The sequence below is a fragment of the Rhipicephalus microplus genome, chromosome X, assembly GCF_043290135.1.
Source record: "Rhipicephalus microplus isolate Deutch F79 chromosome X, USDA_Rmic, whole genome shotgun sequence".
In the NCBI taxonomy this organism is placed as follows: Eukaryota; Metazoa; Arthropoda; class Arachnida; order Ixodida; family Ixodidae; genus Rhipicephalus; species Rhipicephalus microplus.
This window is the reverse complement of record NC_134710.1, coordinates 132941428-132959764: the sequence shown is the minus strand read 5'-3', so window position 1 is coordinate 132959764 and position 18337 is coordinate 132941428. Positions and strand designations below refer to the sequence as shown.

Genomic DNA, 18337 nt, shown 5'->3' with positions numbered 1-18337 from the left:
ATTTCGAATGAACGAAGCGTATTTATAGCAAGCACGTATAAAAGAAATGAGCGCTTGCGGGTGTGGTATAGCGTGTAATGAAATGGCTTCGCCGGCCGTGCCTTCCCAAATCTATTCTCTTCAGAGTTGGAGCGTCCGTTGTTTATACTGCGGGTACAAAGAATGTTCAATCAGGCGCGAGAAGAAGAGAACAAAAAAATAATAATTTCGGCCACATTCTCAACCTCGAGTGGCAAGTGCGGAACGCCAAGTTGCGTGCCTCTATCATTTCACAGCTGGGCAAACCACTGTTTTCCATTTCGGCCAAAATGTGCAATAATAATAAAACAAAGATGTCGATTCGTGTGGCCAGACGCACGCCCCACTCAAGCAGAGCGGGCGAGAAATAGAAATGCAGTAGGTGCGCTCAGGTGAAAACTTGACAAAGCTTCGTGGCTGGCAGAGGCAAAACAGCGCAAAAGAACACAGAATAAGAAAAAGCTCACAACGCGAGCGCTCAGGCCTCGTGTTGGTTCACAAAGCTACACAATTTACGAAACGTGGGGGTCATTTCGCGCTACGAGGCCGCAGTGATTTCGTTATGATTGAACATAAACAATGGACATGCCTGTGAAAAGCATGAATGAACACGGTGATGTTCACATCTTGGCACACCGGCGCTTTTCAGTGGCGTAAAATAGACAAGTGTTTTTTTTTATAAGAGCTTTAACGTCCCAATACTACCAAATGACTATGTCATACGCTGTAGTAGAGGGCTCCGGAAATTTCACCTATAGGGTTCTACGTAAGTGCACCCCAATATGAGCACACGGGAACTCGGACAAGCATAGAAAATGGGCTTACGAGTGAAAGTTCGTTTCTCGCTCTGGAGGACAGTACGCGGGGGGACGATGCAGTCTCTGTGCAGTGAAAATGTGCGAGATACAGTGTGACTAATGTGAACCTACGATCGACAAAAGCAAGGGCGTTTCATCGCCGAGACGTTTCTTAAACATTATTGTGCGAACATTAACTGCTACAGCACGCCAACAAAGCTTTGCCCTTATTGTCGATAAGAACTTGCTCATCACGTAGTTGGACATCTTTCCAAACGATGGGATGAATTGATTTTCTTGGGGAACACACCTTGCTCGTATTTGTGCTTTTCTGAACTTTTCGCTGCACTTGTGGGGTCTGTCGCCCTGTTCATCGCGGTGATGTATGTTCATCCTCGCGAGGCGCCATCCGAGTCTGGTTCGACCGCGGGCATTGCTTCGAGGAAGTGAGGAAACATATCTAGCGACTGTGAAGACACTGAGCTGTACTCTGCATGAGGTGGCGAGTCTTCGGAAGACAGCTTTCAAGCTGTTCTGTACCACAAGACTAAACAACGGATCATCAATCCGTCTTCGGCATCAAGCATGGCCCCTGCGAGGAGTGCCCCTTCACGATGACCTCACTCCATTCTGTTTGAACGCTACCGACAGTCTACGTGGGCTGGCAAGCGCTCTCTGTGTATCTTGAGAACACTGCGCCAAATAAGATCAAATAGGTACGACTATAAACACAAGAAGAAATGCCTTGGCAATTGAGGTGATGAACCACAGTGAGCTGAACACGCTACGCAGAAAGTAACGCAGCTGGGTAACATCAGAGTGGAGTCTATAATACCAGCTGATGGCACCACTTCAACAGCAGTCATTTGCGACTTTGCCACTGAAATCCCTAACGTGGATCTTTCAGTGCTCGTAAAATAGGCAAATGAAGATAACGTCATTGTGAACGTCGCCCGCCTTTGTAAGACGCGTTGTGTGAGAATAACGTTCAAAGGTGACTGTCTCCCCTCGTACGTGGACGCTGGCCATTTTCGGCAGCAGACTCGAACATTTATTCCAAGACCTATGCAATGCTGTAACTGCCAGAAGATCACCCATGTGAAGGGTGCTTGTATGGGAACACCGCAGTATGCCGCCGATGTGCAGAACCACACTCACAAGACAACTGCATCGCAAGCATGTTGAATTGTTCTAATTGTTAAGCTGCACACCCGCAGTGCATCTTCCAAAGACTTCCCGCGCATAGAGAAAACGATGCGCGGGAAGCAAATGGCCCCGTCACGGTGGTCAAGTGGCTAAGGTGGTCAAGCGGTCAAGCGATTTACGCGCAAATCAACAGAGCACTACAGCGTAAATAAACGGTGAACAGATACCTTACCTCCGATCGTACAAGTTCCTCGGTGTAATAATTGACAGAGACGTCTCATGGAGCCCTCATGTATTATACAAGAAAAAGCGGTTGACAGGCATATGTTATCCGTCCAAGTTCTTCGCTGAAAGGTATGGGGAATGACCTCGGCCGTTATGTTGCGATTATACAGGGTTCTTTTTCTTGGACGCCATTGGTATACAGCTTGCATGTACTGACCAACGCAAGTAAAACAAGACTATATACGGACGATTCCAAGTGTTCATGCTCAAGCACTCCGTATTTGTCTAGGCCTGCCTCAAAGTCTATCAACAGTGGGAACAATCGCCATCGCAAGGCACCACCTCATCAAGACCCACAATGATGTTGAAGTGCTGAGGACACATGTCCGACACCTTTCTCGAACTCCCCGCCATGCACCTAACCTCTCTACCAGCGGAGAGACCACGTACATATTACCGTCAGTGACCACGCATGGTGAGTCAATACTAACTTTCTTCACAGATGCCGCTAGACCTTCGACTTCTTCATGGTGCCTCGCTCAACCAAACATCAACATTACCATACCTCGCGTCCAGAAAAAAAGCCGATTTGTCGTCACCAGCACTTCAGCAGCTCTCGCTATTTCTACTGTATGAAAATTACGGTGACTTAATAAACATATACACTGACGAATACGTTTTGCCGAACAGTTCAGCCACCAACCGGCGCAGTCGTAATACCAAGGTTGGTCCCGATGGTTAGGTTCAAGACAACCCACACAACAACAATCAACGGCAGCAGAATTAGCAGCCCTTCGTAGCGCATTACAATTCATCCTTACCCAACCAACACACAAGCGGACTGTTTTCTGCGACTCGAAGGCGGCACTGCAGTCTCTACTGTCAGTTTTACGCCACGGACGACACGAGCAGCTGGTACTACAGACAGCAGAGCTTGCACATTACCTGATTGAAAAAGAGCACCAAATAATATTTCAGTGGTTACCCAGTCACTCCACAATCATCGGCAATGAACGGGCCGATGAAGCTGTCCGCTCAGCTCACGCAGAAGACCATGCGGTACTACTACTGCTTTCTAGGACCGGTGCTGCACGGAAGCTCGGCTGGTTTGCTCGTCAGCGCACCACGTCACAATAAAATCAGCCACACTTCAAGAATGCACGACTGCACTCGTTTGACCCTACCCGCAGGTCGCGGGATCGAATCCCCGCTGCGGCGGCTCCAGTTTCGATGGAGGCAGAAATGTTGCAGGCCCGTGTGCTCAGATTTGCGTGCACGTTAAAGAACCCCAGATGGTCGAAATTTCCGGAGCCCTCCACTACAACGTCTCTCATAATCATATGGAAGTTTTGGGACGTTAAACCCCACATATCAATCAATCAATCGTTTGACCCTGCACTAAGTCTTACACTCCCTTCTAAGCTTCGCCGAGCAGACGCGACCCCTCTGTGTGGGCTGTGGTTGGGTGTTGCGCCTACGGTTTCCGCATTGGGATGGCCGCACCACCTGTGACCACTGTGGCAACGAAAAAAACTATTGGGCATATACTTCGTGACTTCCTACAATATAGTGCACAGCGACTACACCTTTGCGACGCGCTCAATAAGTTAGCAAACTTCTGTCGGAGGAAAGAATTTTACATTATTGTCAGGATGCAACGTCAAAGAAGGCAGCGCTACGGCACTTTTTGCGATCGAACAGCCTCTCTGAATGATTTAGCCAGGACGCTCTTCAAAGACACGCTCTTCGAAGACTATGTGTGCGCATGTTTTTGTTTTCTCCTGCGTGCACATGCGTTTTTTTTCTTTTCTCACCCACGCTCTCTTTCTTGCCCCTATTCCTAACCCCAAGAGCTGGATAGCAAACTGGATGATCATATATCTGGTTAACCTCCCGACCTTCATCTCTCTCTCTCTCTATTTCCAAATTACGATGGTGATGATGGTGACATATGTGCTGCAGTGGTCACGGTGCCGAGCGCAGATGAACGCTCGCAAGTGTTGCGAGGCAACGCGTATCGGTACAGCCGATGGGAAGAAAAGCTTCCTAGAGCTTTGCACTAGTTATTGCTAAACCTCTGTTCTAGCAGCGCTAGTATCCCTTCTAGTATCCCTTTGTGATTCTAGTATCCCTTTGTGATTTTGTAGCGCCCACTGACACGCCCAAAGGGGCAGTTATTCCGAAAGAGAGCTCACTATCCTGAGCGCTATTCCACGCAGAGGCAGCGGCGGCGATGATCGGCATCCGGAGCGGCGGCGGCGGCGGTGGCGTGTCCTCCATCGGCAACTCGCCGAGCCGCGCCATCTCGACGGTGCTGTGCGTGGGCTTTGGCGGCGCCGTCGCCTGCCTGGGACTGATGCTGGGCGTGATCGTGAGCCGGGCCTACTTCAGTGTGACCGCGATGGCCGCCTGCGTGCTGCTGCTGCTCCTCTGCTGCCGCGCCCGCGAGGCCTGCCAGCTGCGGCGGTACGCGCTTCCCCCCGAGCGGGCACCCAGCGTGAGCCGTGAGCGCGACCGCGTCGTCCCGCTCGCGTGCATCCCGAGCGGTGCCCTGTGCTCGGATTCCGCGTCGGCCCTGCCGGCCCGCAATCCGATCCACTGAGACCACTCGCTGTGCTCGCCAGAGCTGGATGTGCGCAGCCTTATGGTGCTACGCGTGTCCGTGGTGTGAAGTGCTGTACATACCCGCGACAACGACTGAAGAAATGCGCAGCATATTTTGAATCTAGGAAATCGCGAGCTCTTTTCACAAGCGCTAGTTTCCGACCGGGACCCACGGCGCCGCGGAATGGCAGAGAAATGGACGCACTTTACTGGCAGACACACCTGTCCGAATCTATTGTCCCGAGTAAGTCAGGTCAGCCTAAATACTTCTAGCTTCTATATACTATAGCCCAACTTGGAATCCCATCCTTAACGATAAAATTCTACATACATACCCTCGTCGCGTTAAACTGACATGATCACCAAGAAAAATGGACAGACATTCGCTCTCAAACAGATTTCGGAGTGGCACGAAGCGACATCGTTGACGTGCATTTCCCGTTTCTCGGTCTATACAAAGGCAGCACGCGTGCTCCAGTTGAAAAAAAAAAAGTGTTTCCCTCGGTGCTCATCGGCTGGAACGACCGAGATAGAATAAATGCACGACAGATATTTAAATGATATTTAGGGCACTATTATAGACACTAGAATTTGTCAAATTCGTCATCTCCTCGATTCTGATTTACCCAGAAGGTTGCTACGACCTCTTTTATCGTCTTGAAATTAATGGCGCCTTTCGACAATACGGCGCAACTTTTGTGTGCCATTGATAGCACCCTTGATGTGAAATGTCTTTTTTTTTCTTCGAACCTGCATCGTTATTGCGCTGGTCGCAGTCGGGTTAGGCGAGCTTCTTTGTGCTGAATCGTCACTGTGCATATTCACTCTGCAACCACGTGCTGCGACAGTATCGAAGGCATTTAAGAAACAACCTCGCACCAAATCCTTCCACAACTGTTGAGATAAAAATATTTCTAATGATCGTTCTACTCAGAGTTATGTGTTGACAGCAGGTGGTAGGCGATGACTGCATGAACCAGGCGCACTGCTAACGGTGTTTTCCTGAAATAAGTTGTTCCTTCGCATTCCTCACCAGACATGCTTAGCGAAGCAAAGTGTGGGTACGGGCTGGTTGGTATTTCATTTCGAAAGCGATTACAGTGCAAGGGAAGACACAGGCAGCACTCGTCTTCATCGGTCTATTCGTCCAGTATCTTCCCTTGCGCTGTAATCAGTATTGTAATCGATTAGCGATACTTTGACGCTTTAATATGTAAACCCGAGACTGTTGTAGCGTTCTTCAAGCTGCATTCGCGAAATGAGCTCTGCAGCTGAAGCGCAGCCGGTGATGGTGGCGCTGTTCTATGCGTGATATGTGGTGTGCGATAAGCCCATATATAGCCCACATCAAAGCAATAACGAAAGGCTCAATTCAGTTCGGCACTATTAACGGAACAAAGTTGACAATCTGTCATGCCTGCATGCAGAGTGAAGTCAAAAGGCCACCGACAGACTGAGCTACGCTTGAATGCGTTGAAAACGAATGGACAAGCGTTTCGTGCACTCCGGCATATTTCGCACAATCTTGTACTTCAAAGGCAGTGGTTGTCCGCTGGCATGTGTGCGCGAATCCAACAACTTCCGCCCTCCTTTCATTATTCTACGACACGGAGGCAAAGAAGCAGCGACGGGAGAAACTGTCAAATAATGTAAAATAGTTAGGCGAGGAACTTCGATCCTTGTCCACACTGCTGCATTTTTCTTCATGTGCGAACTCGAGTAAACCAGCAGCAGGTTGAAAAACAAAAACGTTCACTTGGGAAACAGAATGCTCCACTACCGCTATGTTGACTAAAGACTGCTGCCCGTTGTACTACAGTTGTCAAGCGAAAAAAAAAAAAAATAAAGGTGGGGTCAGACCGCTTTATGCGTCACGTGGAACGCCGCCCATTGATGCCATTAACCCACTTTGCCTTCGGCGCCTGGTTTCGCGGACTTGCTGACCAGCGGCCGGACCATGAAATGCGATTTGATTACGACGTGCCCGACGCACGAGCGGGCCCGACCCGCGGCAGTGCGGCAAAGTATCTCCGCAGAAAAAGGAGCTGTGAATTCCAGGGTGCACGCATCTTCGTAATACTCTTCGTAATAGTCATCGCTGCTGAAGTCAACGCTAATCGGAGCCTCGCAATACCAACCGTTGGTATTGGGAGCAAAGGGGAGAAAACAACGCGATCTTAAGGTTTGGTAACGCTGTATTGTGCAGGCTAGTTCGCGCCACTGTGACCGCGTATCTGCAAAACTCGGTCGTACACCTCCTCCGTCTACTGGCACAGGCAACCCATTTTCCCTATACGCTACCGCACACGTTCGTGCGTATACATTCTTCACGAGGCAAACTGTCGTTCTATATTGCATTGTCTAGCGCGCCGAGCGACGCAGCAGGTGGTGTTGCTTTAGGGACGACACCGAAGAATGCTTTCGCGCAACGGACAGGTACGGCAATTGTTTCGCTGACGCGATGTGGCGTCGCATAGAGGTGCGAGAGCTGGGCCATACGTCTCTGGTATCTCGATGATAGAGGTTGTAGAAAAACATTATTAGAAGACATGGTGACACACTTTATTGTTGTCTTCTATAAGCTCAAAATTCGTTTAATTTTAAGACATGAACATATAACTACATCCTCTCATATAAAGTCAAACTCATATTTGAGGTCAGCTTCTGAAACAACTTCAATTTCAAGTTAATCCCAAGTATAAAAACACTTTTACAAACAAATACATCTTTTTTTAAGCTTTGGTGATTCTGCGGCACAGAATTAGTGAGGTACTTCACACTGCACGTGCAGTTTGTTAGCTTCAGCAAAAGTCAGTGTTTCGCGAGTGTCACTTAATTCTTCGCAGATCACTTGAAGTACAACTTAGAGGGGTTCTTTAGTCGATGGCTTTCTCAACGATGTATTGAATTGCGGTATACCAAAACTATACTTGGTGAATAAGTTTGAGGAATACGCACATCAGCATGAAATCTGAGGCGAATGCAGCCACTTCTTTTTTTGGGGGGAGGGGGGGTCTTTTAGGGATACCGGGAAAGGGGACTGGGGTCCGGGCTTTTCTTTTAGTAGTTATCACAAGAACCACCTCACAGCATAAATACTGTGAATTAGTAGGCACAGTGATCCCATTCATTCGTCCTAATCGGTGATACGAGGTGGACGCCAGGAGCGGGATGGGCTGACACAGGCTCTGAGGGGGGAGGGGGGGTATCACTCTTACCACTCCACTCACATCTGGACCCACCACTGCATGAAACCACCGAGAGGCGATATTAAAATATTCTTATTTACTTAAAAATTTACGTTCTTCATTAAAATCACATTTTAAAAAAAGACAGAAACAGCAGTATCACCCGAAGGCTGAGTAATCTCACGGTCGCAGTGACGCCCTTTTCGAGGGCGTTCCAAAAGAGCGTCACTCGCTGCGCTAGCCGCTCGTTGCCAGCGCAGCGAGTTACGCGCTGGCAATTCGTTGGCGCAACGTGAAGCGCGTGGAAGCTGCTGCTGTCAAGTCAACTGAATTCGCGACAAATATACGCGGGGCATTCCCACTGCCACTCAACAGGAACGCTATATTGTGTAAACGCCGAAGAAAGAACGGAACACTCGAGTCGCTGACGAGCCGATTGAGCGAAGCGTGGGATGTTGCTCGTTTTTCCCGGCCAAACGGGCTGCGTGTCCGGCACGGTTGCGGAGATCTTATCCTCCGAACGCGTGGTCACACGCGATGCCGTGACAGTAAAACGCGCCTACAGCGTATGTCTGATGGATTAGTTCCATGTCCCAATAAGGCACGCTTTTCGAAAGCATGGCGTGCCAGATTTGGTCCCGGTAAGGCGCATCGCGGGTCAACAAAACCTGTAGGTGCGTGTTCGTAATCGAACAATAAACTTACCCAATATGTTTTCTTCCTCTTCCAGGCCCATTGCAAGCACCTGCAGTGTTTCCCTTAGGACATTACAAGCTCCCTCTCAACAGTGGCCCCATTCAGTTGGTATAGCCTCGTTAGGAATGAAGCGATCCCTTCAAACTTTTCCCTGGCGTTTTTTTATTTCTTTTTTTTTACCCTCGAATTCAATATATTAGTAACGGCGTCGCCAAAACGGAGCGCCAACTGTAGCGGCATTTGGAAATTGAGTCTCGCTCGGAGAAACGTCCGACGGGTCGCGCGAACATCACGCGCACCGAGGGGGGGGGGGGGGGGGGAGTGTTCATGCGGTGCAAATGGAATCCGGAGAGCTTAAAGGCTTCATTCGCGCTCCGTGAACCATACAAACAAGGGGACGCTATAGGCACGGATCGATTACCAAAGCACATGCCACTGCCCCACGCTCCAGCTAAATAAATTCGGAGACGACGGACAGTGAGCCCCACGTCTCTACATCGGTGGTCGCTCTATAAAGGACCACGCGGGCCATCGCTGCACGGCGCGTCGGTAATTTGGAGATTAGGAGACTTTCGAAGAGAGACCCGATTCGCCGCACGGCTTGATATAACACCCCATCCGATGAAAGGCACCGCCCGGGGCAGCACGTTCAATTCTCTCTCACTCGTTCATTAGGTGGGCGGCGGCGAAAGAGTAAAACAAAGATGGCAAAGAAAAAGACGTCATAGCCTTTTTTCCCCCTCTCTTAAAATTTTCCTCCACCTACAATTTCCCCATCACTTTGGATCGACTGGTCAGCGTTTTAAGTCCGGTAGTTCCTGGGCCTATGCGCTTTTTATTTTGTAGGTCGAGAAAAACTTCCCGTTCTTTCCTCAAGCTCGCTATTTCGCTCGCATGAAAATTGTATGATAAAAAACTATATATCCCTGAGCAGCCCCTTCTGGCGAGAACATGGGCTACTTTACGTACATAGATTGATGCTAATGTCTGCAAGATATTAAACGTACGTACGTCTAATATCTCGCAGACATAACCATCAGAGCCGGTGTTTAAATAGGCAAATAGCGTACTTGTTAAAAGAGTCATTTACCTTGTGAGTAACTTTAAGTAAACGACTTCTTTCCGTGTATACTATAATTTAAAAAAAAGCTCTTTTTTGAGCAAGCTCTGGCAAAAAAATACAACAATGACATTGTCATTTGTCCTATATTTCATGTACTTGTTTTATATTTTTCCTCTCAATTTTAATCTTGCACTGTACTTGAAAGGATGCCCTACAGAATATTTTTCTTTTTAAAGGAGCCTTCGTTAGGGGGGTGTTAGTCACCATCTCGTTCTCTTATACGTAGACATATAGCTGCACGTGTTCTTCCTCCTGTTCTGAGCCCAAAGTCTACGCACACAAATTTAGTGCTTTCACGTCTAATATGCGAAACCGAAAGCGCTTAAAATCGTTCCGAACCGAGGTTTGCAAGAAAAAAAAAAAACATTTGCGCGCGCACTGAGCGTGCCGTAGTGCACTCGTGCACAAAACTAGCGCGGACTCTTTGCCCGCGGCGAGAGAGCTGCTACACCTATGCTTGACACAGACCGAAAAAAAAAAACAAAGAAAAAAAGCCCGGGAAATTCAGCGAGAGCAAGAAAACGCCGCGGGATAGCGGTGCTCTCTTCGGCGCCTGTGTACTTATTGCCGCACTTCAATTTTAGTTGAAGACGCACATCCCTTGCCCCCCCCCCCCCCTAGCCCCATAGACACGGGCACCTCGGAACGAGGCAGCTTAATTGTTAACGAACAAGCATTGGCAGGCGCTATCAATACCAAACAGAAGCCTCTCTCACCGCGGCCGCCTTACAGCGGCAGTCTCTCTCTTGGAAAAGCTGCATCAGCGCTACATAACAAGGCCAACGTGGTGGAAAACGGCCGCGCACGAAAAGCGGGCATGCGCGCGTGTATAGGCGGCGCGGATGTAGCGAAATGCGACGCTTAAGATTCGTTATTGAACCACGTGCGCTCGACTTCTGGGCTTCCCATCCATCTCGCGAAGTATGCTTGTATAGCTGTGCCACTTGTTCCGCGAAACAGGCCCGCCTGCTCCTAAAGAAGAGAGCCCGCACAGGAGGGCTCATCTGTTTAGGACGCCTAACTCCATCGCGCACCTCATCGAAGGGCTCGATCCCGGGTTAAAATTACCGCGGGACGCTGTAAGTATCAAAAGCGGAGCGTACGGCGGCGCGCTCAGTCATTCAAGCGACGTGTACGGCTGCGTATATACGCGTCTACCGGACAATACTCGCGAGAAGGGGCGTTTTATTCACCGCGGAAACATTAATCCCCTGGCCGCGCCTTAACGACTCGCCGGGACTTCGAAGCGCATCATCAGGCAGCGCTGAAAAACGCCGCCGGCATTATTTATCTGCGCACCCAGCCGAACCGCGAAAAGAGGACGAAAGCAAGAAGCGGAACTGGCAACGGTTCTTGTGCGCGAACTGCTGCAATTACCTTTTGCTCTTAGCAGCCGGCGCATTTAGGCGCTTCACGCGCGGCCGACGGTGGCAGTAATTGTGGATACTATTACCGCCACGTATATATAATCGTTGCGGTTGTAGAGAAGCATCGCAACAACTTGCGCCATTTCTCGGTAGCGTACAAAATAGCGCGACAGCGAAAGATACTGTGACACAGAGGGACAAAGAGCACTTACGAAAAATACTACTCCACCATATTCAACGACAAGCGTTCCATGGTTACCTTTATATTCAGCTGAGGAATAGCTGAATTCGTTCATTGCGCGTTCATAAACAACAGATAGTCTAAATTTCCTGAGCCGGCGTGCCTCATAATCCAATCATGGTTCTACCTACAAAAGCCCCACAAACTATAGTATTACGAACAATTTCTTGATGCGCTGCTCTATTCTCTCGAATTGTTCCCGCAGGTGCTCAAGTGAGTGATGCCTACGGGCCAGGTTAAAAGGCACTCCATGAAGTTCGTCACCCGAGTGTACTCAGCGAAACTGCGAAAGACGCCGTAATAGAAGTTCCGGGTTTAGTTCGAGCCTCTAAGTTAATTTGAATACATATTTCTGACACAACACGTAAGCATGCTTCTACGCCACTCCGTCTGAACGAGAACGCAGCGGCCGAAAAGCAGATTAGGTCTGCTTAGCGGTACATTGAAGGGAATATATCTTTCATCTTACAGCAGGGGCTTGCTTCCCTGTTATTGTCGCTATAGTGGTACTTGTATTAAGTAGCATGCACAATTTCTTTTCGTGCAGAAAAAGATTCACACCATCTTCCCAAAGGGAACCCTGCTGAGATGCGAAACAGCAGCGTTACCGACGCTTGCGTTCGCCTTCCCTGGCTCGCGACTATAGTCGGAGTTGCAGGCGCGACGTCGCCATTCGCGAACGCGATCGGCTTCATTACCTCTCTCAACGCCAGCGATGGCCGGGTTAGGCTTCGGCAGATGTTTCGGTGGGCGCATGAGCGTCGTCTTCCGGCGTCTTTTCATCGCATATAAACGAGTCGAATGTTACCACTCGATGTGCGCTCGAGGGTTGCGAGCGGTGGAGAAGGTGAAGCGAGAAAATTGACACGTAAAGACATGTTTCAACGCGTACGTTAGGCGCGCGTCAGGTTTATTGCACGTGAACCGACGAGTCGGCGGCGTAGTGAGCGGCGGTCGCAGTAGAGGCAGATGTGGGCGAAAAGACGAGGCGGCAGCTGCGGGCGCTGCGGCGAGTGCGCGGCAGGTGACAGAGAGAGAGACATCAGCGCGCACTGCAAGGGGAGCGTGGCGTTAACGCGCAGCTGCGGTGTGACCTACCTGGCACCGCTCCAACACTTGTGGCAAGAAGAACGCATTGCGGCGCTTTCGTACGTACAGTCGACCACAAAAGTTTGCGGACCGCGCGAGCGCATGGCTGAAAGCCTCTTCGCGACACTTTCGTTACGTCAGCGGCGGTCGCAGCACCGCAGCGCCTTGAAAGCTTCCCGCCTCTAATCGATGGCCTGTCGATTTTCTGACTGAGTACAAATAATTTTAACCTTTCACTTTTTAACCCGACGCGCTTTTGGCATCTCCTTCTACAAGCTTGTGCCTGGCCAGCAGTCTATGAGCATAACTGTTGTCAGTCACAATATTTATCACAAAGTGACACGTAGCCAACAGAACGCCGTTTGAGGCACGCCGTGGTAGTTTCGATCCTCCTTTGAAAACAGCAATATGATGGCTATACTGCAGATAAGCACTTCGCATGAAAACCACGAACTAACAATGCGCTACGCGGCAGTACAAAACTGAAAGTCCAGTTAATAAGAAGACGACCCGTTTCCGGCCTAGAACTGCGGTCGACGGTAGATGGCGCACCACTAGGTGGCGCGGACATGCAGTTTGGCACACGCTCGCATGGTCCGCAAACTTTTGTGGCCGACTGTACGCAAGGAGAGACAGCGTTACAAAGGCTAGTCAAAGAGCTGCTTCACATCTAAACAGATGTATCACGGTAAGCCATTGCAACTACAGCATAATTAAACATCGCGGCCACCGATCGAGTGCTTAGCATGCACGTCGGCGTAGAAAAGCCTGCTTTTTTTGCACCAGCTGGTTTAATATCGCCGGCGAGTTAAGATCAATATTAGTCCACACTGAGCTAGCTATAGCTGCAGCGAACTCTTTACAAAACCACACTGAGGATTAGTGCCTGAGGCGTTCTGCTGCTGATGTCGCGTGTTCGGTTCCTTGCGGCGGCGGGTGCGTTCTAAAAATGGTACGCCCAAATACGCGCTGTGCGGTTTGCTAAAAGAAGCAACGAATCGTGATGCTCGTTTCGATCGGCTCTAGAGCAGAGCTATAGAGTGGAATGTAGAATCTTGTACAATGCTGGGAGCACACGCGTTTAGCGTTCTTGCGGAGCAGCAGCGCGCACGCGACGCCATGGTCTGAATGGAAACGGCAGTCAAGCTAAAGGCACTTATTCGGAGCGCGCACGAAACACTGAGCGCGCCGTTTTAACCTCGTACAGAATCGCTGTGCGACGATGCAGTAACGCCGCTATTTGCGCTCCCTATTACGTCAATGCGTGCCAGGGCGCCTCAACAATCGACCTTTCGGCTTCTGTGACCCCAAACAAATTCCTACCCATTCTGTTGCCATTCAAGCCCGTGGTAGCTTAATATTATTGTTTTCGTAATCCAATATAAAAGCACGTATACAAATGGCAACAAGATCAACAGAGCATACTGACAACTATAATATATATAGAGAAGTGCACATGACCCAGGGAACGCAGAACAGAGTATTTTTCCTTTATCTTTGTCTATAGAGAGAAGAAAAAAAAAGTTCTTACGCATTCACCCAACAGGACTGGAAGGTGGACATTGTCTTTCTTCTCGGTCCATCTCCTGATCTTCCCACCTTTGCGACAGCTTCCCGCGCCTCATCAGCCTCCGTGGTATATGTCCACTTTTGACCGAGCGATGATGTCACGTGATCATGTCATGAAGTGACATTACAATTTTTTTTCGAGCTGTGGTGTCATGACGACATCATATCGTGATGCCATTCCATACTGATTATCTTTTGCACCACTCGTGTTAACGTCGACGCCGCAAAAAGAGGACCAATGCTGGCGTTTTACCAGACATCCTGAAATACAAAACAAAAAAACGCGTACCACCAGGAAGTATTCAAGATTAAGCAGAGGAGGGCGCCCTTTTCTGTTCTCTGTTGTATCTTTCCTTGATGACATACACGTCTTTTTTTTTTCAGTGAGCTTGTGCTAAACTAGACCAGCAACAAGATTTACTGGTGAGGCACCCAAGGATTTCGTATTAAAAATAAGGAGAAAGGGAGTGCTACAATTGATAACTTGGTGCCCAATCGGAAGGGTTAATATAAAAACGAAATCCTTCTTTCTAGGCAGATTTTCCACGGGGTCGTCAATCCCTCCGTGCTGTTTAAAAAGCTGACTTCGCTGCTTTAGCCGTGCCTTTTTGGGGGGTCAAACATGTTTATACCAACCCAGAGTGGATAATGGCGTTGCCCACAGAGCTTTGGCTGAAAGGTAGATACAGCGTGGGCAACACAGTCCGGAAGTAGCTGCAACAGTGAGACGACAATGCATTTTGTGAAATACCACTCTGTCTGTGGCCTTTGACTCGTTCGCAAAAGAGGCCCGTAAGTTGTATTTACTCATTCACTAGCAACGCACTGGTCACCGGCTTCGTTTCAATGAAAGGCAGCACCGAGGCTAAGCCTATATGCGTAAATACGGTGCGTAAACACAAACGCTCATGCCCGACCACGATCACTAAATCTCACACTCTACTCGGTTTCTTTTGTTTTTTTTTTTTGGCGACTGCTCCGCACCATTTATTTTGTGTCGACGTGCGCAATATCTAGAGTGCTTCGTATCTGGAGAAGGTATACGCTCAGGAATCGCAGGTTGGATGGCCGAAGTAGGCAGCTAGAATTCCGGAGGCCAGCGAGTACAAACAAAAGGAAGATTGCTAAATGCGCGCTTTTTCTTCGGATTTTAAGTGGCGATAAAAGCACCCGCGCAGTTCTGCCGGAAGAAAGAAGCGTGCATCCGGTGCTATACCACTTTACAGTCGCGTACCTCGGCGGCCTTCTTGCTGCAGCTTACGCTGTCGTGGAGCCTACCGATGCGCGGATCGCTGTGACAAGTAGTAAATATTCTTTGTCGTTTTTTTTCCAGCAAGGCTGTTTAGATGGGCGTCCACACAAGAGCACGTGTGTGTAGAAGCATAGCGTTCTGTTGTGCCAAGTGTCGATTTCCAGCGTATATATACGCGCGCAAACGCGTCCTTGGGTTTGACGCCACAGCATTTTCGACCTACTTTCTCGGACAGCTCGACGCGAGTGTCCGCTGCAAAAAAAAAAGCGTATATTTTTGTGCGTGCTCCACGGGATCGCCTGTGCCTGTATATACGCAAGACGTGCAAGTGCAGCCAGGGTGTGCCACAGAAGAACTCCGTGCTCCAAGCGGACAGTGTACAGTGAAAGAGGTGTCGTCGTGACCCCAACGCTTCAAATTCAAGTTTGCCCAATCGGCGTCTTCGATGATGCCCTTTCTTTGTGCGGTGAGCGCCGCTCGTTGCGAACTGTCGTGCAGCCTTCCTGCGTGCCGAACTGTCGAAGGATTTTGTCCCTTGCAGTGCTTCCCCCACAAGGTGCCGACCACAAGGTTGCGGCGACGCAATTCGCACGTGCTCCTACCAGAAACGTAGTGATGTTACTTTCCAAGCTCAAAAAAAAAAAGAAAGCAGCCTCTACCAATCAATACAGAAAGACGTGACGCTGCATGGTCAGCGCCACGGGGTGCGCTGGCGGTCCACCAGAAAGACCCCTTCCCTGGACAGCTGCCAAGCGCCGAGCGCGCCACGCCCAGACCAGCAAGTCCTCAGGCCTTGCCTTCCGTTTAGTACAAAGTAGACATTCGCTAAATTGTGTGCTTTTTTTTTTTGTCCCAAGAAAATCCGCACACGTACACGCTCTGATATTTGTTTCACATCCAGCAATACGCCAGGTGTTCTCGCGAAGACTGCTGAAAATGTTCAAGTTAACAAATAAATGTCAGTTATTTAGATCTTCAAGACCACATTATTTAAAACATTATGACACGTAACTTGTTGCATTTGTTTACTTCCCCTAAGTGGGCTTTAATATAATTAGTGCATTCAGTCTGCTGTTCAACGTAAAGATGGTGACAATTTGTGCTTATAGTTAATTTTCAACGCGCGTAAGATATCCTGAGTTTTGCTGCGCAAGCATATATCTTCATTACGTGAAAAATTAATTAGTAAATGATTATTAATTTGTTTTACGAGACGCTGATGACTCACACTAAGCTCGATAGAGCTCGTCAGAAATGCCGCTGCGACCCAGCTTCTTAATATTTCCGCACTTCAACCAGAATCGCCAGGATTTAGTGTCACTGTTCCAGTAACGTTGGAGGCATCTGACACAAAATAGCGCCTGCGTTTCTTCGTGTTAAACTTAATGAGATCGCCCCTCTTTATCTTTTGCTCCTCTAAAGTCGGAACAACGTTCTATTCAAATATTTGTTCCAGCCAAAATCCCACCTAATTGGCTATAAATGGGCAAACTGTAGGCTTTTCTAAAATTTTCTGTGCGGTTGTGAGCTTTCCCTGTACTAAGGGAAAGCCTGCACACCAATATAGACGGTCCTTGGGAATCACCACAGGCGCAAGCGAAGCCTCCAACGTTCACTCGCGAAATAATGCTGACACGTGCAACACAGGACAGTGATGTAAAACGTCCACCTACTTCCGTTGGTGTCCATGGTGCTTTCTTTCCTCAACTTGAACAGACACAACGCAACTGAAGCGGCTAAAGAGTCCCGAGCGTGTAAGGCGCAAGGCATACGCGAATCTGGATGTTCCACCCGGATATACTGCGCAACTAAGCAACGCGTGTGCTTTTTCTAAGCCGAGGCGCTGTTGTGCAGATGCGGGCGCTGTGCTGCAGGTTGCCGTACGTGATCATGCCCGAATGTGGCCAAAAAAACATTTCAAGTCAAAGCTGCGGGTTTCGCTGGTTATCTCTTGGCCACCATCACGAGTGAAAGGTGTTATCGAAGTGAGCCCCGCACCGCGAGGTACATGACGAGATAGAGAGGGATCCTTATTTCGCGCGACGTTTTCTTCATGCACGGCGAAGCAAAGAGCATGTCACACGAGTGCAGTCGTTAACGTGACAGTCGATGATGCCTGCGCAGCATGACCGGAAAATATTTCATTACAAGCCACGACTGACCTATAGTTTTTGTGTCGTCGTAGGTGTTTCATGGGCACTCATTTTCAGATTTCTGCATGAAAATGAAAGCTTGCGTAGTTACCCTACGCTACAAAAGTCAACAGAAAGGCTTTTTTGGGCCCGGGCTCTCTCTGGGGAAGCGTGCAAACGCTTATGGTAAACAGCCACCGAGAAGTATTAACGAGACATTATTCAGAAATTGCAGACATAGCTAGTAAACAGGCTATAGTGTTATCCTTCATTCGAGCGCCCACCGGTGTTACGAATCTGATTGCAAAGAAAATTTTTATCGAGTTTGTGATTGATTGTACGAAATAATGTTTGGCAGTCTTCGCTATCACATCCGGCATTTGCACTTGAGATACTCTATTCATAGTCATGATGTATATGTATTGCAGGATGCCCCACGTGACATTTTCAAAAAGTGAACGGTGATTGCGGCGCTGAACAAAGGCCACCGCCCTCTCAACGGGCACAATCATTAGGCACTTTCAGTACTTCCTCACAAGAAATTCTTTTTTAAAAGCACAGTAGAAAGAAATGGTTATAGCTGTGGATAGAAAACCCCTGGCAGCCTGAACAAAAGAGCCTATGAAAAAGTCGCGCAAATGTTGGCGTTCGTTTTACGCATCGGATGCGAAAGTGATTAGCATTTGCACTGAAACACGCCCGTCTGCACAGTCACCATGATACGCCTAATGAAAATGAGCTCCGTAGATTTTGTGTACGCCTAATAAGGGTATCTTAAAGCACACCCTGCGCTTCGTGGTAATTAAAGCGCGGCGCTTTGTCTTAGACAACTCTGTACCCATCTGTTCGAACCAGTCATTTACACTATTTGAACCAGTATTAAGATATTC

General features: G+C 48.9%; 1 protein-coding gene across 1 annotated transcript in view; it reads right to left on the bottom strand.

The window, feature by feature from the left end:
- Positions 1-17248, bottom strand: part of LOC142775762 (uncharacterized) — a 92561-nt gene extending 75313 nt beyond the window's left edge. The window contains exon 1 of the mRNA XM_075877743.1: positions 16989-17248. The gene's annotated coding sequence lies outside the window, so the exon portion shown is untranslated. The remainder of the gene's footprint in view (positions 1-16988) is intronic.
- Positions 17249-18337: the final 1089 nt, after the last annotated feature.